This window comes from Phyllobates terribilis, unplaced genomic scaffold, assembly GCF_046119375.1.
Source record: "Phyllobates terribilis strain yellow unplaced genomic scaffold, ASM4611937v1 Scaffold_5__5_contigs__length_657084704, whole genome shotgun sequence".
NCBI lineage: Eukaryota > Metazoa > Chordata > Amphibia > Anura > Dendrobatidae > Phyllobates > Phyllobates terribilis.
The window spans coordinates 233,040,771-233,064,429 of record NW_027362765.1 but is presented as its reverse complement, the minus strand read 5'-3'; the positions used below and the strand labels follow the sequence as shown (position 1 = coordinate 233,064,429).

General features: G+C 43.8%; 1 protein-coding gene across 3 annotated transcripts in view; it reads left to right on the top strand.

Annotated features, from left to right (window-relative positions):
- Window positions 1-622: 622 nt before the first annotated feature.
- NCOA5 (nuclear receptor coactivator 5) overlaps window positions 623-23,659 on the top strand; it is a 72,114-nt gene continuing 49,077 nt past the window's right edge. For 2 of the 3 annotated variants that reach the window (XM_073683909.1, XM_073683908.1), the window contains exon 1: window positions 623-800. The gene's annotated coding sequence lies outside the window, so the exon portion shown is untranslated. The remainder of the gene's footprint in view (window positions 801-23,659) is intronic. The other variant, XM_073683910.1, reaches the window with a different exon arrangement.

Here is a 23,659-nt window from a genome sequence, read left to right as displayed (position 1 = left end):
TTGGTCTCTTGACCCGAACTTAAGTCTGAAAGGTATATATGAGTCTGTAAGCCGATACAGCTACATTGATAGAATATAAAAATTACGGCTCTTGGAAACCAGTGACCACAGCGCATTACAGCCATCACTGTCCCCACTGGGGCTGACAATGTGAATTCCCTATTAGTATGGCTTTGACGTGTGGGAGGAAACCACATTGGGGGGATTTGAACCCAGGGCCCCAACAGGAATGCTGAAAAGCCTGAGGTCTCAAGAGGCTAAAAACAGCTTAGTTGAACATGGTTCATATTCATTTGTAAACCTTTAAGTCTTTTTTTCTGTGATTTTTATCAGAATTGACAATGGCACAAGCAAAAAAAATAGTTTTTAAAAACAGATATGACTATGGTTTACCTCAGAAAACAAAATATTACTGACTAGTGACAGATAGCACATGCACATCTGCTAGTGACACCTGACCACCTGAGGGGAAAACTAACCGACCACGTAACAAAAACGTAGTTGTTGTTTTGTTTCATAACGTTTAACGTGTTTTTCAATAAGAATTTAGCTGGTAACGTATTCTACGTCATCACCAGCCATTATCTGAGAAGTTCGGAGACAAGATGGCGACGGTAGGCTGGTCAAGGCAGGTGACGTCACGATTCTGGCGCGGCAAATCACAGGCGCTGAGGCCGAGGAGATAGGCGGTGTTTGCCGTAAAGCAAGACTCCGTGTGTAAGGCGCTCTCGGACGTGCAGAGGCTTTGTGTTCTTGAACGGTTGCTTGTGTCGAGAAAGGAAGGACGAGGCTGGGATTAGGTGAGCGCCATGTTTTCCGTTTACTGTGCATGCCGAGCAGTGCATTGGTGATATGCATGTGTTCTGTCTGCGCACTATGGCGCGCACAATGAGGCCCGGCCATGCTGTGTAATATCACGGCTGGTAATACACTGCGGTGGTGTAGTCAGTACAGACCCCTCTCTTACAGTGCACACACATGCTGACAGGAATATATATTTCTACACTACTTGCCTATGGGCGGATCTTACATGTGAATTTGTCAGGTATTTCCAACATTCTGATAATTACTGTTAATTTCCTGCTCTTTTGGTTTTCATCCGGTTTATTTATTCGCTAATGAGATGAATGAAATGTCTGGTTGGTGCTGGCATGTAGAAGACCGTGGTGCTCTGCAGTAGGGGCATCAAAGTGCAAACTAACATGCTGCTCAATTAAAATGCAATTTAATGTGAATCTATTAGCAGTCCAACCCCCCCACCCCCTTAGCGGTCTATATGAGCATGTAGGTCATAGGAAGCTGAATAAAATGACACCTTGGTATCTGTGATCTGATGTCTTATTCCAGAGATAGCTCATTTACATATAAGAAAAACATGGCTGTTAAAGGGGTTGTCCACTACTGAGACAACCATCAATTGATCTAAATGTTTGGCCCCTATAAAGTAAGAAAGCTTATACTTACCTCCTGTGCCGTTCCGGTAGTGTCAGCACTCGCTCTCCCTGGGGCTCCCGTGCTGTTGTGAAGCCAGCGTCACGGTCTCCGCCTTGTGTCGAAATGAAGAGGAAGTCCGGGCTGCAGCTGATCTGACTTCCTCTTCAATTTGTCCAAAGGCGGGGACAGTGACGCCGGCGCTGATTGGGCATCATGTGTCACAACAGCAGCACGTGAGTGCTGGAACGGTATCGGGACGGGAAGTGAGTATAAGCGTTTTTTTATTATTATTATTTTATTGGGGCCAGTCGTCAGTTATGACAAGAAGTAGCCCAAGCAGTGGACAACTTCTTAAAGATCTCCAGGTGGGACAGAGATCTTCCTGAGAGTCTGCCACCAGAGCTTAAAAAGGGGTGATCCGAAATAGGGATTTGGGATGAACGATAATTTGTATCTATTAATGCCTTGATCTAAACTATTTTCTAATATACTTAAAGAAGTTGTCCACTAGCATCAATGTTCGATTGGCCGGGTCCCCCGCCGATCAGCTGTTATCGGTGCCGCCGGCTGGAAGTATTTACTTGCGGTGCTTGGCCGTCTAGTTGTAGTGGTCGCCACGGGGTACTACACATCTGCCTCCCAATGAATAGGAGGCGGATGTGTAGTACCCCGCGACGGCCACTACAGCTAGACAGCCAAGCACCGCAAATAAGTACTTGCTGCCGGCACCGATAACAGCTGATCGACCGGGGTGCCGGATGCGGGACCCGGCCGATGAAGCATTGATGTCCTATCCTATGGAATGAAAAAGTAGTGGACAACTTCTTTAAGTAAAAATTCCCTATCTTTGCCTAACTACACTAACTGCTTTTATTTATTTTTTCCCTCCTTCCTTTTTGATGACATATCATTTTGAGAATTCCAGAGCATGCTGGGATACTCAAATGAAGCACCATCATCAGCTCCTGCCCCCTCCGTTAAAGAAAGCGTCATCAGTGTGACCTTCATTTCAGCGTCTGGGTTAGTCCCTGTATGATGTGCACAATGACAAATCAGCATTAATGAGTCAGCAACAGAAAGCACCGTCAGAATACCCGGTGTGCAGAGACCATTGATGCCACTTGCAGGGGCGGCTCTCGTCTCTGTACTCCAGGTATTCTGAGGTGGTCTCTGTTGCCAGTTCCTTACTGCTGATCTGAGTATGTGAGACACTGTGCTGTCATTGTTCTCATCATGCAGCGACTAGCCCAGCCCCGAAACAGTGATCACTGATGACTCTTCATTTCAGGGAGCAGGCAGGGGCTGTGGCCTCTGCCCTCTGACTCTTCATTTGAGTATCCCAGCATACACTTGAGCAGTATTAAAGGGGTTGTCCGGTCAAAAGTGATGTCTGCAGTCACTCTGTGTGACTTCAGACTTATGAATTCCCCCCAGCGCAGGCACTGTGTGCAGTGGGGATTCGCCGATATGAAACTTGGTTACGGATGATATGTATGCCTTGTACATACCCTCGGCCAGTGGGTGCGGCCTCACTCTCCATACGCTTGTATTGAGCAAGGCCGCGCCTACTAGTTGGATTCACCCACTGGCCGTCCATGTCACTAGACGGTCGTGGCCTCACTCCATACAAGTGTATGGAGCAAGGCGGCGCTGAATGGCCGGGGTATGTATAACATATACATAGCCTCTGATCCCGGGTCTCATGCCGGCGAATCCTCGCAATGGACAGTGCCTGAGCTGGGGGATTCATAAGTCTGTAGTCGCACAGAGTGACTGCAGACATCACTTTTGCCCTGACAGGTTCTCTTTTAAGGGGCTATGTCCCAAAATGCTGTTAATTTGCAAGTTAATAGCATTCTTAAGCTGCCCAGCTCCCGCACTGAAAGTCTGGCTATCGGGAAGAAATTAAAGTGGTATTCCCATCTCCAAGTTCCTATCCCAATATGTAGTAGTGGTGGTAGTAGTAGTAGTAGTTTAGCAAATACATCCAATTAGAAATGTAGTAGTTTTTCTGATTCGCTATGTCTCTTTCCTCATGTGCAGGCATCAAAGGACCTTAGGTATCCATGGTTACATCCACTGATAAAGTCACAGTTAGCTAGTTTATAGTGGTCGTAACCATGGATACCTAAGGTCCTGTGATGCCTGCACATGAGGAAAGAGACATAGCGAATCAGAAAAACTACTACATTTCTAATTGGAGGTATTTGCTATTATTATTATTATTATTACACGTTCTACATATTGGGATAGGAACTTGGAGATGGGAATACCCCTTTAACTTTATTCCAGCCGGCTCAGCAGTGCATCAGTGCTGAGCCGGCAGTCAGTGCCAGGGGCATGTGTACTGAGCGGTGTCAAAAGTCGCGCATCTATGACTGAAAGTCAGAGACTGGCAGGAGGAATAAAGTTCATTTCCTCTCAGCAGCTGGTCTTTTAGCGCGATGGCCGCAAGGCTTTAGAATGCTATTAACTTGCAGGTTAATAGCAATTTGGGACATGACGGGTTCCCTTTAAAGGGAATCTCAGCAGTTTTTTTCTATGTAATCTGTATACTGCATGAGGTAGTTGTTAAAACACAGATTTCATTTTATTTTGCATACAATGATTGTTTTAGCACCAGGAGATTATTATTGCTTTGACGAGATGGTCCTGTGAGCCCTGGTCTGACACGCCCCCTCGTGTGATAAGCAGCTCACTGTCTATTGACTTTGTACATGACGAGCCTGGTGGGGTTAGCTTTCTCAGCTCTGCTTCATTCTAAATTTAAAAGCTCTGATTGTGTGAGTACATCTGTGCCAAGTAGTCTAAGTGATAAATCGTTGGAATCAGGGTCTCTTTGCCTACATCAGGCTGCTCTCAGATGAGGTAGCATAAACCTGCTGACAGACTCTCTTTAAGCCCTTCTATGAGACTGACTTCAACTTCTCTTCCTGCTGCACAGGTGCCGCCCACCAAGCAATAGGAAATTAAAGCCAGTTCCCATAGAAAAGCAAAACACTGCACAGAGGTGAGGATTATGGCGACATGTGCATGTCCGAGCTGTTGTGACTGGAGCCTGGTGTCACACATACAGCAAGAGGATCAATTTATATAGGCGTCGCCAAGCATTAACCTAATCTGACAGCAGTAGTTTAGGTAGGAACACAGATCCTGATTCAAGTGATGCATCACTTAGTTTACTTGGTGTGTCAGTTTTCTCTGCTGCAGAGCTCAGTTGTTGAGCTGTGTATAACCCCAGCCACACCACAGCTTTCTGTGCACATTGTATAATGACAGAGCTGCTGATCAGTGCTGTAGGTGCGTTTGGACTGGGAGGCATGAGGCCAGTTGTCCTGTGGTGATAATCTCCTTCTGATAAAACGCTGGTTTTCCAGGATGTCCCTCCTGACAGCACCATCAGGAGGTCGTCATTCATATCCTTGATAGGGACAGGGAACACACAAGAGGTTAAAAGGCCCCCTCCCTCCACCCTCACTCCAGTGTTTTTCCTGTCCCTATCAGGGACGGACACAGAATAGGTTACGTACCGGGAGCAGGAGTTCCTGAAGCCGGGCGCAGGAGGATCAGTCCGGGCTCCTCGCAATCCTCCCCTCCCTCCTGCCAGGGTCCGGAGGCCGACACCCCGCTGAATCCAGGGGTCCCTCTGCCCTTTTTTTCCGGTGGGAGTGGAACCATCTTCCCCACAAAGGGGGCTCTTGGTTCCAGTTGCTGCAGCCCTGCATACTCCAGCGTGCGCAAGATGGCGGAGACGGCACTTCTGGTTACAGAGGGAGCGATACGCGAACCTCTAGTAACCGACGTGCGTTCCACGGTGGAACGCACTTCTGGAAAATTTGAAAATAAAATGGCGCCAAACTAAAAATTAAAGGAGAGACGCCCTTTTTTCTGACGATTCAGATGGAAGATAGGTGAGATCTATTTAAGGGGGGATGGGACTAAGGTCATCAGTCAACCAGTACACCAGCAATGGCAGATCAAACAACTTGTAGTTCTGACACTCTGACTGAACCTCCAGCCCAAGTAAGTTTACTGGGTACTTCCCCTCTTCTCACCTCATTCCCATTGGTATACGGTAGTAAAAGTCTTGTTCTCCTTGTCTTTTTAGGACAAGGAGACACCTAAAAAAGACTCGATGACATCAGCTCCTAAGAAAAGGAGATGCGCCATCTGTAACAAGAAACTACCGGACACATACGGAAAACCGTTATGCTCTACCTGTATTGCAAAAATTGTCAAAGAAGAACATTCCTCCTTCATGTCAGACTTAAGAGCCATAGTAAGAGAGGAAGTGCAGAGTACTGTCACAGACTTAGTCGTTCCACAAGCTACTCAGGGTGCGCCCTGTCTCAACAGGCCACATCAGGAGCTGGAGTCCAGTTCTGGGGAAGAAGAGTTGTCTGATTTTTCTGCCCCCGATCAGGACAGGGAAGACTCTATCATTAACCCTCCAGAAGAGAATAAAAAATATCTCTTCTCCTGGGAAGATACCGATACACTGTTAAATGCAGTAAGAAACACTATGCAGATAGAAGACACTTACCAACCATCATCAGTGCAGGATGAGATGTTTGGTGGGTTGAGAACCCGCAGGAATAAGGTTTTTCCCATGAATAATCACATTAAGGCAATGATCCTGGAAGAGTGGGAGGACACAGAAGAAGCTAAATTCCCAGAAGCTTCAGAACTCGCCTACCATTCGAACCAGAAGATACAAAATTATGGGAGGAAACCCCAAAAATTTACATCCCGATAGCCAGGGTAGCGAAAAAAAACATCCATCCCGTTTGAGGATTCTTCATCTCTAAAGGATGCAATGGATAGGAAAGCAGACAGTCTCCTTAAAAAGACCTGGGAAACATCTGCAGCAATAATAAAAGCCAATATCGCATCCACTTCAGTTGCAAGATCCATGAGCATATGGCTAGAACAACTGGAAGACAGCCAGAGAGGAGATCCTCGACTCTATTCCACTACTTAAGATGGCAACAGGGTTCGTCGCCTATACCTCTGCAGAATCAATAAGATTTGCTGCTCGGAATGGGTCCCTTTCTACTGCATCCAGAAGAGCAATATGGCTAAAAACCTGTTCAAGTGACAGTCATTCTAAAAGTAAATTATGTGCCATTCTCTTTTCATGCCTCCGGGTGTTTGGTCCTGTATTTGATGAAATGCTGGAGAAGGCCTCAGATGAAAAAAAGGGTTTTCCGGAGGAGAAACCTAAGGAGGTGTCCTCCTTTCGGAAACCTCGTTACCAGCAAAAGCCAGAATATTCCAGGAAAGGGAAGTCAGGTAGATGGAGCTACCAGAAGGGAGGTATCTCAAGGAATCCCCTTCCCTCTACAAGTGCTAACACACGTAGAAGATGACGCCAGGAAAGTGCGAGGAAGACTCCAACTTTTCCACGGAGCTTGGATGAAGATTACCAACAGCCCATGGATTCTCCAGCCTATCTCAGAGGGCTACAAGATAGAATTCGGACAGATTCTGCAGGGAAGGTTTCACCTGACAACAACCCATTCCGCCCAGGTCTCCAAAAGGCTGCTAACAGACGTGAGGAATGTAATAAAATCGGTAGCCGTAATACCAGTACCAAAAGCAGAACAGTTCCTGGGCTTTTATTCGGGTCTTTTTTTCAATAAAGAAACCCGGGGGCGACTATCGCACCATAATAAATCTGAAATCTCTAAACAAATCAGTCGTTTACAAAAAATTCAAAATGGAATCAATCAGGTCGACAATTCCCTTAATCGGACACAACATGGTGATGTGTACAATAGATCTCAAAGAGGCCTATTATCATGTCCCAATTCACCGTCACAGTCAAAAAGTTTTACAGTTTGCTTTAAAAGAAGGAGACACCATTCTACATTCCTTGTCTTCCGTTTGGCCTATCTTCAGCTCCACGTATCTTTACCAAACTGATGGCCAAAGTTATGGCGTTCCTCAGGGAACAAGGAATATTAATTATTTAGTATCTAGACGACTTCCTGGTATTGGCAGACTCTCCACAGCAGCTAAAGACCAACCTAACATCAACCATCCTGACCCTGAAAAATTTGGGATGGATTATAAACAGGGAAAATCACATCTTGTACCAGAAAGAAGAAAGATTTTTTTGGGAATCCTTCTAGACTCAGAACAACAAATTTCTTTTCTGCCGGAAAAGAAACAGACAGAGCTCAGAGTCAGGATCAAGAAATTCATGAGGAACACGAAAGTTACCATTCGGGAATGTATGAAAATCCTGGGTCTCATGACAGCTTCCATACCGGGATTCAGGTGGAGCCAATTCCATTCAAGAAAGTTGAAACAACAAATTCTATCAACCTGGAATCGGAAAATTGTTGATCTGGACAAAAAGGTTTCCTTATCAAAGGTAACCAAAAGATCATTGACTTGGTGGACCTCCAAAGCCAACCTACAGGAAGGAGTCATGTGGAGGTTGACCCCATTCGTGACTCTCACTACCGATGCGAGCAGCAGAGGCTGGGAGGGCTCACGTAAACGGTCAATATCTGCAAGGTACCTGGCGAACGCAGGATCGTCCCAGATCATCAAATCTAAGAGAGCTTCAGGCCGTCTGGGAGGCGTTGAAAAAGGGTGAAAAACATCTAAAAGGTCGACATGTCAGAGTATTAACAGACAACATGACATCAGTAGCCTTCCTCAAACATCAGGGAGGCCCTCGTCACCACCTTCTACTATCCTTAGCAGGCAAAATCTTCCAGTGGGCAGAAAGTTCGGTCCTTTCAATATCTGCAGTACATCTAAAAGGCTCTCAAAATACAGTAGCAGACTTCCTTAGTCGAGAAACTGTTCTACAGTCAGAATGGGAATTGAACTGGGAGGTGTTTTGTCAGGTAACACATCGATGGGACATTCCCAAATGGGATCTTTTCGCTACTCGGAAAAACACAAAGGCAGGAAAATTCTCCCTCAATCCAGAAGACAGACCAGAAGGGATAGATGTGTTATCTCAGAAATGGAACATGAATCTAGCATATGCATTCCCTCCTATACCCTTGATACCGTGGGTGCTAAAGAAGATTCAGGAAGACCGAGCCAGGGTGATAATCCTACCTTTCTGGCCCAAGAGAAGTTGGTTCCCCTTACTGAAGAAAATGTCCCTGGAGGATCCAATAATCCTTCCGGAGAGGCAGGACTTCGGGTTTCAGGGCCCGATATTCCATCCCGATGTGAAATTTCTCCAGCTTTCGGCATGGACCCTGAAAGGCAGATCCTGTGATCTAGAGGCCTATCAGACGCAGTAATCTCAACCATGCAAAATAGTAGGAAACCGGTAACATCGGCTAGCTATACAAAAATCTGGAAGAGATTCTGTTTACGGTACCAAACAGCATCTGAGAGTTCCGTTCCAGACTTCCCCAAAATTTTAGACCTTTTTCAAACCCTGTCTACAAGAATTCTAAGGCCCAGCACATTAAAAGTACAAATCGCTGCATTGAGTGCTTTCATGGATTACCCACTAGCTCACCATCCATGGGTAGAAAGATTTATTAAGGCTACAACAAGGTTAAGACCAACAATTAAAACCCATATCCCACCATGGGACTTGAATATGGTCCTAAAGAGCCTATGCAACAAACCCTTCGAGCCTCTCATAGAATCAAACCTAGATGTATACTCTGGTATTCTGATGGTGCTGTCAGGAGGGACGTCCTGGAAAGTAGGCATTAGACCTACCAGTAATAGGGTTTCCAGGAGTCCCTCATGACAGCACCCATTATATTCCCTCCCTAAATATTCCTAAACGGCTATGTGAAATTAACATAGATTGTTGAAAGGCAAATAAAATAGAGTTGCATCCATCCTGGTGTGGTACTTGGAAAATCACTGGAGTGAGGGTGGAGGGAGGGGCCTTTTAACCTCTTGTGTGTTTCCTGTCCCTATCAAGGATATGAAGGACGACCTCCTGATGGTGCTGTCATGAGGGACTCCTGGAAACCCTATTACCGGTAGGTCTAATACCTACTTTATTGGAACAACAAAACACAGCCCATTAAGTGACACATCACTTGGACAAAGGTCTGTGCTCCTACTTTATGGTTCTCTCAGATTACATAGCAAAAACCTGGTGGCAGATTCCCTTTAACACCACATTTACATATTAAGAAAACCGTGGATTTTGCGGGAATAATATATCAGATAACAGGTCTCAATTTATTCAACTTTCTATGACCTGTTTGCCTATATTAGATGGCCTAGGAGCTTTGATACTTGTTTCTTAGTTTTTCCCTTTTAAAGGTAATGTCCTCTATAAATCACATATTGTTTAAATCAGGTTTTTTTTTTTATTTGAATGTATTTTTGTTTTAATTTTGCAATGTTATGCAACAAAAACTATCACAATCTGTATTAGCCCCTTCACGACATTTGACATACATTTGCGTCAAAGGTCGTGTCCCTGCACTTGATGTGGGCTTACTTGCAGAGCCCACATCTTTCCCCGCACTTGATGGCTGATTTAATTACCCATCAACTGCCTTGTAACAGCCGCGGATGGATCGGAGCTCCATCCACTGTTGTCAGTCACTAACAGCGGGATTTAACACACGCCGGTCGGAAGCACGCCATTAATCCCGTCCATTGGTGCCCTGTCACGTGAACGCGGGACGCCGATAGGTTGTCATGGAAGCCGGGGGGTCTGCATTCCGATGCTCCTGTGAACCTCTGGCAGTTTACAGCAAAATGGTGCTGCATGCGTAGATTGAGATCTCGGCTCGTCATTGAGCCGATATCCCATTTTACTCATGCGCAACCACTGGCAACATTTTGCTACAGACCACCAGAGGTTAATCTGAACGTGTGCCGCCATTTTGCTGGAGTATGCAGGGACATGAATGTGCACAAGCGACGCCTGCGGCAAAGGAGACTCCTACAAATGCAGAAAGGCGACAGCAGAGTCGAAGACCATACCCACAGGCCCACCCCGATGCACGAAGAGGCTATTGCACAAAACTTCTAAGGTGAATTATACAGGAACTAGGCTACTGATTTTCTCACTACAGGAATCCATTAAATCAGTATAACAGGGCATTATGGCCATACCTTTTACTTTAACAGGTTAAATCGTGATGACAGGTTCTCTTTAAAATTAAAAAAATACACATTTGGTATCGCTATCTTCTGAAATGTCTGATCTATCCAAAATATAAAAAGAATTAATCCAATCGGTTAAAGCGAGCCTGTCTGGTCCCCCCATGCTCTCCAACCCAGCAGCATTCACCTATGTATGAATAAATTCCCTGCCTAACCAGCCCTGAATAACATTACTGAGTGAAAACAAAGTATAAAAAAAGCATTTATAATGTCCCTGTTTGTATGCTAATGAGGGCTTTGACTCGTCGATGGGGCTTTAGTTACCCCAACTAGTTAGCCCCTGTGGGTGTGATAACATAATTTGCATGAGCGGCGTCCTCGTCGTGCATATGCGATGCTCGTGACCGGAAGCCAGGTGTACTCTTCAGAGGCGCACTCCGCATGACCGGAATTTCAAAAGATGGCTTCCGGTCATGAGCGACACGCATGCACGACATTTGCATGAGCTGTGATGATGTCGCTCGTGCAAATTATGTTATCACGCCCACAGGAGCGTGATAACCTAGAAAGAGGACGGACTAGTCCGGGGCAAATAACGCCCCATCGTGGGGACATTATAAATGTTTTATTTTATACCTTGTTTTCACTCAACGTTACACAGGGCTGGTTAGGCAGGGAGTTCACTCATACACATGTGAATGTTGCTGGGTTGTAGGGCATGGGGGACCTGACAGCGTAACGAGAGAAAAAAAAAAAACGCCAGAATAAATTTTTTTTTTTTTTTTTTGCCACATTGCAATGAGAGGCGATCAAAACATCATGTGTATCCCAAAATGGCATCAAGCTCAAGCCACACAAAAAAAAGTCCTCCCCTTTTCTGACAAATTTCTGTGTGTGTGTGATATATAATATATATATTTTTTTTTTTTACCACTTAAATAAAAAAAGAACAAACCTTAACATGTTTGGTGTCTGCGTACTCATACTGAGTTAGAGAATTGCCAGGTCAGTTTTACCATATAGTGAACTTGTTAAATAAAAAAAACAATTGTGGAATTGCATTTTTTTTTTTTGCAATTTCACCGTACTTGGAATTTTTTTCCAGTACACTGTGGTAAAATCCATGGTCTCATTCAAAAGTACAGTTTGTTCTGTGAACAAACAAGCCCTCATACGCAGGGCTGTGGAGTCGCAGCCCATTTTGGTGGAGTCGGTATAAAATGGACCAACTCCGACTCCTAAAATATATAATAGATTGGGTACAGTAGTTCAATGCAGTTTGTGGGGAATATTTTTTTCATAAGAATTTGGGAAAGTTATGAAATGTCCTATTCCTGATCTCAGGGTCTAGACTTTTAGCTGAGATGAATCTGTGCTACAGTAAATTTATCACTTAAATATGAGGGAGTCGTGGAGTCGCTGTTTGAGTCAGTGTCATGGAGATTGAGGAGTCGGAGGTTTAGCTTACCGACTCCACAGCCCTGCTCATACGGCTCTATTGACGGAAAAATATAAAAGTTGTGGCGCTGGGGAGGAAAAAACGAAAGCACAAAATTTCAAGGTCATGGAGGGGTTAAAGAAATTTTTTTTATAATTTTCACACTGGCCACTGTTTGTTTTTTTTTTTTTTTCTTTGTTTTTTTTAGACTCTTCCTAATTTTTCAGGAAGTAGAACATGTACATAGCTACAATGGTGGACCTTGACCCTATCTTTTGTATTGTCAGATGATGAGCCTTCACAAAGGTCATTGTGAGCAGGGTCCGCTGTGACTTCTCCTATTATGATTGGTGGATGCTGTGTATAGAGGCTGTTATCTGTCATTGTAATCCTGCCTCTGATGTTCAAACTTGTAAACTCTTCCTGTGAAAACAGGAAGTGTGAGGGTTTAAAAAAAAAAAAAAAAAGCCCCAGTGTGATAATTCCAGGATAATTGTTTTTTTGTTTTTTTTTTAAATATTGTAATATGAAGAAAAAAAATAATTGCCAAAAATGTTTTAAAATTACATGTAATACAAAACCATTTAACAATAGGCTATTTTCTGATAACACTGCCTTTTTAAGCTTTATTAATAAGTCAGCATGTGGAAATAAAGGACAGCTAACATTTTTGGTCTGTTCCAGATTGTCATATGGTTCATAGCAGATACAGTAAATAGGTTCTGACTGTTACTGTGTCTTCTATGAGCTATAGGACAGGCAGAAATCAAGGTCTGGGACAGACCAAGGGGTTGGCTGTCCTTTTTATTTCCGTATTCTGACTTATCAATAAAACTAAAATTCCTTTTAAATATGCAATCTGTTACCAAGTTTTTGCTACCTAATCTGAGAGCAGCATGATTTAGCAACAGAGACCCTAATTCCAGTGATATGTCACTTACAGGACTTGCTGCAGTTTTTATAAAATTGCCTTTTTATGAGCAGGAAATTATCACTAGAGGGCTAGTAAACCTGTCATGTAGCCCTTCATATTCATGAGCTCTGTATTACCTGCCCCACCACTGATTGGCAGCTTTCTGCCTATGCACAGTGTACACAGAAAGCTGCCAATCAGTGGTGTGGGCAGGGTTATACAGAGCTCTGTGTTCAGAGAACTAGTCGAACTGCAGCAGAGAAAACAGTGATTTTTGTCAACTAGAGCAAGCAGGCCAGTAAGTGATACATCGCTGGAATCAGGGTTTCTGCCCCTACATCATGCTGTTCTCAGATGGTGTATCAAAAACCTTTCAGTGAGTGTCGTGGCATTTTGCACTATTACGTAGTCATCAGTCCACTAAAAGATATAGGGAGTTGTTGTTCATAGCAACAAATTGTGTTCTGCATTTTTATCAACCCTTTGAAAGCAGAAACCTGGTTGCTAATACAGTTGGTGCGAATCGATTCACACATCCCATTCCATCAGCCAAGTCTGTGGCTGGACCACCTCTGAGGGCATCCCCCAGGTCTTCAATGGGTAGGCAGCCAGGATTTTAAAGGGAACCTGTCATCACGATTTAGTATGTTAAAATAAAGGTATGGCCATAATGGTGCTTTTATACCGGTTTAATAGATGCATGTAGGGAAGAAGTCTGCATCCTGTTTCTTCTTTAAAAGTTTTGGTGCAATATCCAGTCGTGCATTGTGGCGGGACTGTGATTAGGGTTTTTAGCTCTACACTTACCCCTCTGCATTTGTACAAGCCTCCTTTTTAAAGTTTGCGCTAGCTCAGTCTATGCCGCTGGTGGCACTTATGTACATTCATTTACCAGTGCCCTCAGCAAAATGGCGCGAGGGGCGACATATGCACAGATTGATATCCGCAGGTCTTCAGCAAAATGATGCCGGTGGCGGCGCATACGCAGATTGAGATCTTGGCTCGTCATTGAGTCGAGGTCTGAATCTGTGCATATGCTGCCCCCGTTGCCATTTGTCAGAAGACCACTGGGAGATGAATAGCGCAAACTTTGAAAAAGGAGGGTCGTACAAACACAGAGGGGCCGTGGCAGAGCTGAAAACCCTACCTACAGTCCCGCCTGATGCACGAAGAGTATGTTGCACCAAAACTTCTAACGTGAATTAAACAAGAAACTGGATGCAGATTTCCTCCCTATAAGTAACTATTAAATCTGTATAAAAACGATCGCAATGACCATACCATTATTTTAAATCGTGATGTCAGGTTCCCTTTAAAGGGGTTGTCCTGTGTGTTTTGTTTTTTTTTTGTTTTGTTTCGTTTTCCCCAATGACAAATAATTTTGAGGTGTGGAAATGTTCGCTAATGTTACTTTTGCACTACAGTAGACCATACCTTCATTATCTGTCTGGAATTTAGGCTGCTCTTTTATGGGTTTTACTTAGGGGCAATCCCTCCAGTCCTGACACAACCCTGTGTCTCATCATTATCAGGCTCTCTTCATGTGTCCAGTTGTCATCCATTTGTAAGAGCCAGTATTTTATAAAAAATAAAAATAAATAATAATCTAGAACTATACCAAACAAAAACAGATGTAAACCGGAGAGCAAAGTTTGTTATTTGAACAGTTCCGTCTTTTTGAGAAAAAAAACAGACCAGACATTTGGGTTTCTGTTTTGCGTCAGATCAGTCTTTCCTGTAGAGATGTCTAAACAACTTCAGTATTCCGGGCATGCACAAGTCATGTAAGTTTTTTTGGGTGGACGGACAAAAAAGGTAGACAGGCAACCGTTTTTTGGCTGGATAAAAAAAAAAAAAATGCAAACTGGAAAGAGGATGACTGAAAAATGTAATGAAACTTCAGTTCACATTTAAATGAAGTTTAACTAAAATATTTTATTTCAATTTTATGATCCAAAATCAGAAGTAACTGCTGGACATGGTAACTGAGTCTGATAAGTCTCAACCCTTCAATCCTCGATGGCACATTATACCTTTTGGACTTCTGCATTTAAAAGCGGAAATTAGTTGTTTATGGATTAAGGCTATGTGCCCACGATGCAGAAATGCTGCAGGTTTTTTCCGCATCTCCCTGGCCGGAAAAAACGCATGCGGATTTTACATGCATTTTTCCTGCCTGGTAGAAGTTTGTCAAGCGTTTTTGCATGTGTGACCAAGTTAATAGTTTAAAAAAAGAATAAAAATGGTAAAAAAGAAAGATTATACTTGCCTTCTGATGGCCCCCGGTGTTTTCTCCGCTGCGTCCGGTCTGTTGTATGGGTCGCGGTGGTGTGACAGGACCTGCCATGACGTCATTTAGTCATGTGACAGGTCACGGGACCACCGACGTCATTTAGCCCCAAATTTTTTTATTTTCACTAGGGTAGCCGGAAAAATGGACCTCAGAATCTGTTGTGCAATTTCTCCTGAGTACGCTGATACCATATGTGGGGGGAAAACCACTGTTTGGGCGCATAGAAGGGAAGGATTGATTTTTTTTTTTTTTTTTTTGGAATGCAGGCTTTGATGGAATGGTCTGCGGACTTCATGTCTTGTTTGGAGAGCTTTTGATGTGCCTAAACTGTGGAATTGCCCCACAAGTGACCCCATTTTGGAACTGATCTACTGTTTCCTGGTATGTGAATTTTGTAATGTAGTGGCATAAGTAAGGTGTGTAGAGTGCATCAGGTTGCTATATGTACGTAGTGTATTGTACGTCAGGTTGGCATACGAGTTGTGGAAGTCAGAAATTAATTTAGTAGTCCATGGATGTGTGGTACAGTTTGAGCATTCTTTTATACACAGGCCAGGTTTGTCAGGGCAGGTGTCGCATTGATAAGTGTTGTCCTTTTTATTTTTTATTTTTTTATTATTTTTTTTTTTTGGTGCGTTTTAAGGGACCTCCCCGGGGAAATCTTGGCCTGGTGCGATACAAGCACCTTTGGTTCCGGAAGTACTAGGGCCCGCTCCTTCCTGATCTCCAAAGATTAGGGCCTTTATCACTACCTTCTGGAACTGAAGGTACGACGTACCTATCTGGCCTGCACATCGTGATAGCACGAAAGCGTTGTGCATTGCCATCTGTACAATGGGCACGGCCAGCTTCTTGTACTGCACCTTGGCTTTCCTCATGGCACTGTATGGCTGAAGGACTTGATCAGAGAGATCAAGTCGCCCCGTGTTCTTGTTGTATCCCAGGACACAGTGTGGTTTGTGGCCCTGTGTGGAGGTACTGCCATCACCATGTATGGTGGTCAAGAAAAGGACATCCCTCTTGTCATTGTACTTGACCACCAACATGTTGTCGCTACATTGGGCTCTGCTCTCACCCTTTCTGGGCAGCTGCCCCATTAGCGTCTTAGGGAGGTCTCTCTAATTTTTGTGAACAGTACCGCAGGCTGCTCAGAAAGGGACTTGAAGAGTGGGATGCTGGTATAAAAGTTATCCACGTAGAGGTGATAACCTTGATCCAGCAATGGGTACACAAAATTCCACACACTTTTCCCACTCACTGCCAGGACAAGGGGGCATTCAGGGGGCTCAATCCTGGAGTCCTTCCCTTTATCAACCTTAAACTTGTCGTGTACCCTGAGGTACACTCAGTTTGTAGAGCTTAGTTTCGTACCTGGCTCTCTTACTGAGCAGGTATTGCCAGAATTTGAGCCTCCACTTGAAATGGATTAGTGACTCATCCACGCAGATGTCCTTTTGGGACATGTACATCTCAGCAAACTTGTTACTGAAGTGATCAATGACCGGCCGAACTTTGAAAAGACTGTTAAAGTTGGGATCATCTCAGGGAGGTCCCCTTGCATTATCGTTGTAATGCAAAAAACTTTGGATGGCCTCAAAACATTTACAGGTCATGGCCATACAGAACACTGGAGTGTTGTATAAAACATCAACACTCCAATATTGTCGAAGTTCTGGCTTCTTCACTATCCCCATGTGAAGGACCAGGCCCCAAAACGTCATTATTTCTACTGTCTACAGGAGTCCAGCTAAAAAATGACGAAGGGTGATTTTGTGTCAAAAATTGCTGTGCGTACAAATTTGTTTGGGGGCCACCATGAGGTTTACAAAATCCTCAGAAAAAAAGACTTTGAAAGTCTGTTTCTGTGAGGCCGGTGGTGTCAAATTTGCTTCCTGATTGCGCCACAAAATCAAGAATCAGTGGCTCTTAATCTTCGGGGGGTGAGGTTCATAGGGGGTCAGTAACGATGGGCGCTGGTTCAAGTTTCTGTTCTGGGGCGTCTGCGTGGCGGTTTGGTATCACTAGAGGAGTCAGAAACATAAAGGAAGGTGGGAACCTCTTTCACACTATCAGTGTCTGAGGTAAGGAAGGTGTTTGCCTTCTCCGCTGAATACAGTGATTGGGACGAGTGGGACATTTTTTTTATGTATGTGGTGTTTGTGTGATCACCAAATTTTATTCAGGTATGTGTAAACTTTTTTTTTTTTATTGTTATTATTATTCAGAAAGGGGGGAAAAAAACTACTCTAGAAAGAAAAAGATATAAATAAAAAGCAACAGCCGGAGGTTGATCACTCATGTGATCAGCGGTCTGGTGAGGGTGGAGAAAAAAAATAGTGAAAAAAAAAAAAAAAAAGTTGTGGAAAACAGTGAGCATGAGTGCAGATCGTCGATTTGTCACTGATCAACGCTTGGCAGCTGCAGGATGCACGCATGGAGGTGGTGCAAGGGGGTGGAGGGAACAAAAAAAAGTCCTGGAAAACATCAAGCACTGACGTTGAACAGTGATTTGCATCACTGGTCAATGCTCGGCGGCTGCAGGACACACGAAAAAGAACTGCCAAAAATAGAGCAATCAAGTACTGATCGGTGCTTGGCGGCAAAGGGGGAGGGGAATTAGGGTAGATTAGGAAAGATCAGGCAGGGATCAGAAACTTCTTTCTTCTTCAAGAGTAGGAGCATGAACACCGGCAGTGATGCACAGGCTTCAAAAAGTCTGTCGCACCACAAGGCCGCACTGTACATACCCGCATCTAGAATGAGGACGTACAGGTCGGTTACTGCGAGTTCAGATGGTGACTGTGCTTTGATTGGTGCGATCTATGTAATAGTCGATCGCACCAATCAGAGCTGGCCCTGGTGACGCCGTGGTTGCTAGGTTCCAGTCCATGCTTGCTACTCTTACCTCACTGATCATAGGATTGACTTCGACATCTGATTGCTTGAAACACTGCGATTGTCTATTCAGAATTGCGTAGTTGTGTGGGGGAGTCGCTACCTCTCGGGACGAGGACTCCATGTGCCCGGCTTCAAGATGGCGCTGGCACCTTAATGCAATCACTACAACTGTGGTCGCGGTGCCGCATTAAAGATATGACGTATCCATATGTCCAAGGTCTTAAAGGGATTAGAGGGATTTTTTGGTTTGGGAAAACCCATGTCTCCTGACACTGCTTTACTCGCTCTCCTTTGGTTCAGTGCTGAGTCTCTGTCGCTGCTTCAAGTGCCTGCTCTTGTCTGCAGTTCTGATGTTAAGTCAACAGTGTGATGCAGTGTCTGGCATACAGCCTATTGATGTTGCCCATAATATTAGGTCAGGCAAGCTAACCAGTACTGTATTAGTGCAACCCAGTACACCCAGCCAACAATAAAGGGGGTGGCTGCATCCTTCATAAAAATGTGTAATAAAAAGATGAAAAATTATAAAATGTTTTACATGAGATATCTGTCAATATTTTGGCCAGAATACGCAAGTGTGCAACCTACGTCAAGGGTCCTCATAGTTGCAAGTCCCTACACTGAAATTTAAAACCTGCTGGAAGAAAAATGATGTTCAGAGTCTCCCCATGTGGTCCCCACATCACCTAGATAAGTTCCTTGAGGGGTGTAGTTTCCATAATGGGGGTCACTTGTGGGGTGTTTCCACTGTTTAGTCACATCAGGGGCTCTGCAAATGTGACATGTTGTCTATTTATTCCAGACCCCATTTGCCCTTCAAAAATCAAATAGTGCTCCTTCACTTTCAAGCCCTGCCGTACGCCCAGTGTTTTCCCTCACATATGGGGTATCTGTGTACTCAGGAGAAATTGCACAACAAATTGTGTGGTACGTTTTCTCCTGTTACCCTTGTGGAAAAAAATAATTTGGGGCTAAAGCAACATTTTTGTGGGAATAAGATGATGCTTTTATTTTCACGGCTCAACGTTATAAAATTTATATGATGTACTTGCAGGTTCAAGGTTCTCACCACACCTCTAGATGAGTTCTTTGAGTGATATAGTTTCCAAAATGGGGTCACTTGTGTGATAAGCAGTGGAAACCTTTCACATCAGGGGCTCTGTAAACTCTGCAAGGCATCCTCTATCCAGGGCTGTGGAGTCGTAGTCTGTGTCTATTTTGGTGCAGTCGGTATAAAATGGACTGACTCCTAAACTATATAATAAATTGGGTACAGTAGTTCAATGCAGTTTGTGAATATTTTTTTCATAAGAATTTGAGAAAGTTCTGAAATGTCCTATAAATGTCTGTCCTATTCCTGATTTAAGGGTCTGGACTTTTAGCTGAGATGAATCTGTGCTGCAGTTTATGTACATAAGTAGTGAAGCTCCTCCTCTACCGATAAGGGGGAAAAAAAGCCTGCACTCATCTCAGAACTGCTGGAGTGAACAGGAAAGCAGGGTTAAGAACAAAAAAGAACAGGTTCTTGCCATTATAACTGATAATGCTTCAAACATAAGTATAATTAAACTGATGAATGAGAATAATGAAGGTGAACAGCAGCTATAAGAACATTTCAGATTCAGTATGTTGGAGATGGAAGGCCACAGTCCTGTTCCCATAAGGGAGGAGCAAACAGATATCAGTACAGAAGAACAGCAAAATGATTCTTTACAATTAGATATTCTTGTTGAAGCTGCTTCACGCCTCTCACATTCGCTGTGTTGTGCACACGCTGCAGCTGGCAATAAGATAGTCTGCAAGATGGACACTCTGCAATTCTGATTAGCAAAGTGAGGAAATTGGCTATTGCTGCCAGAACCTCTAAAATTGATTCCATCTTGAGGAGACTTGCTGGAAAAGGGGCAATTGTGGAATTACAAAATTTTTCACTTGCTCTCAAAGAAGTAGAAGAGTTCAATCATTCATCAAAACTGACTGTGCATGAGGCAATTCCTTTATACCCTGAAATTTAGAGATGTTGCCCATGTGGTTACTGCTTTGCCACCAACCCAAGTTAGTGTAGAGAGGTTGTTCTCTAGCCTTAAAATAATTAGGTCAGATTTGAGGTCCTCTAGGAAGGAAGATTTGATGGAGGCGATACTATTTCTCAGAACAAATTCATAGACTGCACAAATGTTATTCAGTACGTTTTTGTTGAAAACTTTTTTTTTTTTCCACTTACTGCATAGTCTATATAAATGTTCGTTTGTTCACAATCTTAAATCTACGATAGTTCTTCACCGATTGCTTTGAAATTTTGACACAACGTTGCATTTGAATACACGCATGTTTTTATATACCAGCTGTTGGACTTAAAAGCAACAGCGAGAGGGGGTTGTTACGAGCTTAGTCCCAGGCTGCTTCTCCCCGGCAGCCTGGCATTCTCTCCCACCCCCCGCTTAGTGACATCTCATTCATAAACCCTTCTCCCTCTCCTTCATTCGCCCCAGCCGCTGCCTGTGCTCTGCTTCTTTTGTGTCCTTCGTGGGGGTTGGGGAGGAATGACAAGACCGTCTGTTCGAGGCCGAAAGACGCTGCTGCTCATCACCACCATCACCTGAGAGGCCTCCACCTCTGCTCTCCGGCACCGCTGCGGCTTCTTATTCTCCGGCAGGTGAGTCTTATTTCTGACTGCGCGACAACAAGCTGGGGAGGGAAGGAGAGGGGGAGGCTGCACGGAGAGGCGCAGGCCACAGCCTCGGCTCTGGGCGCTAAGCTGGACCCGAGCCTCTCAGCAGTGGGCGTATAGCGAGCGAGTTCAAATCCCACTGTGCCAACGGCAGGAGCGGCGCTGTGATCTGGCCGGTACCGGCCCGGGACATGTCAAGCTGATCACCCCCTCCTCCTCTGCCGGCCACTGCCTTCACCTCTGCCCCCCCCTCCTGACACCTTCCCTCTGTACTAGGGAATTGCATAACTAGCAATCCCTGACATGACCGGCTCCATTGTGACACCTGACTGTGTCAAAATTTCAAAGCAATCGGTGTAGAACTTGCCACAGCAACGCGTGGTCGGGTACAGCTAGTGTATAATAAATTGTAAATATGCAAAAGTTTTTTTGTTCTAAAGTTGTATTCCAATGAATAGAACATACAATAATTCAGCTATTTAGATATATTTTATCATAATAATTATTAAAAGCCTGATGTTACCATTTTGCTACAGTAAATTTATCAATAAACATGAGCCATGTATGAGGGAGTCGGAGTCATGGAAATTGAGGAGTTTGAGTCAGAGGTTTGGCTTACCGAGTCCACAGCCCTGCCGCTATATATTCCAGCCAATTTTGCTCTCCAAAAGTCAAATTGTGCTCCTCAGCTTTGTTGTGCACCCAAACAGTAGTTTTCCCCCACATATGGGCTATCTGTGTACTCGAGAAACTGCACAACAAACTGTACAGTTCATTTTCTCTTGTTACCCTTATGAAAATGCAAAATTTGAGGGAAAATGAACGTTTTTGTGGGAAATATTAAAATGTTCATTTTTACCTTTCACATTGCTTGAATTCCTGTGAAGCACCTAAAAAAAAAGTTAATAAACTGCTTGGAGATGAACACTTTGAGGGGTGCAGTTTTTAAAATGGTATCCCTTTTGGGTATTTTCTGTCCTATAGCGCCCTCAGTCAGTTCAAAAGGGATGTGGTCCTAGAAAAAAAAAAAGATTGCTTTTGTAAATGTTGTCTGCTATAACTATCTTGTTTTAAGAGCATAACAATTTTTAAAGTTTGTAAATTGCAACATCTTGAAATTTTGGTAAAAATTTTCGACATTTTCATAAATAAACGCAAAAAATATTAACCAAAATTTTTCCAAGAACTTGAAATACGACATCTCACGAAAAAACTCTCAATCAGTGGGATCTGTTGAAACATTCCAGAGTTATTAACTCATAAAGTGACACTGGTCAGAATGAAAAAATTGGCCTGGTCAGGAATGTGAAAACAGGCTGGGGGGCTGAAGGGGTTAAGAAGAGCTGCTGAACTCTTAGGGTATTTGCACATGATCCGGACGGGCCGATCTTTGGACACAGCATACTTTATGCTGCGTCCAAAGCGCTGTGTTGTATGAATGCTGGTGAGACTAGCGACTCCGCAAGAGAAATTGACATGCTGCGGTCTGGAAAGACGAGCCGCAGGTGCATGGAGACACATAGTGGACATGGGATTTCTACAAATCCTGTCCACTACACTGTAACATGTGGCCGCTGAGGGTTTGATGCTGCATAAGCACGTAGTGTCAACCCCGCAGCGGCTATTGATATTGTGCACGTACCCTTACTAGCTTCAGTGCTGCAGACAATTACTAACAGACACCGGGTGCCATGCCGAACCAGCAGAGGGTGAGTCAAGTACAGCTTGTTTTTTTCCAAAATAAAATGTAGATTGGGGGAGGGGGTGTAAGTGGTTATGTGTGTCTGGAACCCACTTGAAAAAGTGCCCCACACCAATCTAAAAAAAAAATGAAAAACTATGATCTGCAATGTAAAAATGACATTGCTGTCCACATGTTTAGTCTTTTGTTACTACTTTTAACCGCTTCAGGGTTTGGAATCCGTGAAAAAGTTTAATGAAATAGTATGCACACTCTAGGAAGTCGCTCGCTACTTATAGTTTAAGCTATAGAAAAGAAAAGTGGGCTGAAGCAGCTTCGCCTAGAGAAACCTCATCAGGTTTTCTGGTGTCTTAAAGATGTGTGCGCACACCCTAAACAAACATTGCAATTTTTTACTTGCCTGCTAAGCATCTGGATGTGTAACACTATGTTCCATTTGAGGGGATTATGTGTAACCTATGAAACCAATGTCACCTGGTGTAGAAATGGTAATGGCTCAGTAATGTATGGATGATACTGGGGCTACATAGCGGCATGTCGAGTCACAGTAGTTCTCATAAAAGTCTCATGACTAAAAACGTGCAATTTGCTGTTGCGATCTGTGTCGTGGGTTAGTGTCCTTTAGCCCTAGTATGATAGAAAAGTACCGCTTGTTTCGTTTTGTAGTTTTCTTTTTCCAGATAAGCCCTATGCTGCACTTTTGCGTCTTTCATTGTAGATCACATGTACAATACATCTAAAACCTATTAGGCCAGGTTACCCCTGCATGTGATACATTAATGGGTCCAAAATATAAATCAACCATAAGCATCAGATCATGCTGGCGGAATTTGGCATGTATGAAACACAAGGTGCATAAAATGTTTTATTAGGTGCCAGCACAATGTCCATTACCTATAGGGCATGTGCAATTTTTGTGACCGCGCATATATGTAACATTTATATGAATGATTGTTGTCATCATCACAGGCCTTATACTAAACATTGCCAAAGAGATAGTGCCCAAGGTATAAACATGCACCAGGGTGCAGTGGACTTGGCTATGAGGTGTGCTGAAAGGGTACAACTTGCACCTAGGAGGTATTTTAGTTGGGTGCTGCTAAACATGAGGTTTAGTGGATGGCTTTTTCTCCTTGGAGAGTAGGAACAATTGTAATTTGGAACTAGGGCTCGAAGTACTAAAGAACTAACTGTAGCCAGTGAAAATGAAAGTTACAAAAAAAAAACCCTGGGTTTGAGCGCCTTTT